This window comes from Panthera uncia (assembly GCF_023721935.1).
Source record: "Panthera uncia isolate 11264 chromosome A3 unlocalized genomic scaffold, Puncia_PCG_1.0 HiC_scaffold_11, whole genome shotgun sequence".
Classification (NCBI taxonomy): Eukaryota; Metazoa; Chordata; class Mammalia; order Carnivora; family Felidae; genus Panthera; species Panthera uncia.
In genome coordinates this window covers 10,682,401-10,683,408 of record NW_026057578.1, presented here as the reverse complement: position 1 = coordinate 10,683,408, position 1,008 = coordinate 10,682,401, and positions in this window count along the sequence as shown.

Genomic DNA, 1,008 nt, shown 5'->3' with positions numbered 1-1,008 from the left:
CCCGTGGCCCCCGGAAGGTTGAAGCGCATGCGGGGACTTTGCGTGGCGGGGGGGGGCCGAGGGCCCCCCTCCCCCCCCCCCCCGAGGCCGCGCGCCTCGTCACGTGCGTTCCCCCCGCGCCTCGGGCGCCCTGCGGGTCCTGGACCCCTCGCGCTGCTGTCCCAGGGTCTCCACGTGCCACGCAAAGTCCCCGCATGCGCTTCAACCTTCCGGGGGCCACGGGCCGTGCTTTACCGCGAGGTCCCGGGGCACCGTTGCCCTCGGGGCCCTCATGTCACCGCGCGACAGGGACGGCACGCGCCTGGCGGCGTCAACTTCTTAGGGACGGCACCTGCCGCGCCGGGAGCCTTTCCCTCCTGGTCCGCGTGGCCCGGCCGCCGCCGGCACCCCTGGCCGACGCGGGGCACTCACACCGGGCCCTGGGGTCCCGGGGTCCAGCGCCCAGTGCACAGGCAGCCGGTCAGGAGCGACGCCTCGCTTCGAAATTGGTAGGAGTCGCGCTTTTGCTGGGGGGTTGGGTTGGAAGGCTGTGCCCGAGGGGGCGCCACGGCAGAGCCGCCTCTTAGTGTCGCTGGCCTCCCACCCTCCTTTCCTCTTTAACTTCCAGTCTCCGTGGCCTTTCCCCACCATCAGAGAACAAAGAAAGGCTGTGGAGAAACCCTGATGTGGGCCGGGTCTGAGACCTGGTCCTTAAGCGTGAGTGGCGCCGTGGTGGGGACTACGACTGACAAGGACTTGTCCCCACGAGCTCACCTTCTGCTCGGGGAAAGGCCGAGCCAGGAACACCGAGAACGAGCAGGACTGCGGTCTGTGAGAGGGGCGACGAAGAAGCCGGAGCAGGGTGGGGGGTACAGAGCGAGGGGCGAGACCCCTTTAGATTGACCGCTAGGGAGGGGACGTATACACAGCCATGAACAAGGGTAAGGAGCCCATCTTTGGAAGATGTGGTAAGAGAGCTTTGCAGCTGGATGAAACCGCAAAGACGACGATCCCGAAGCAGGAAGGAGG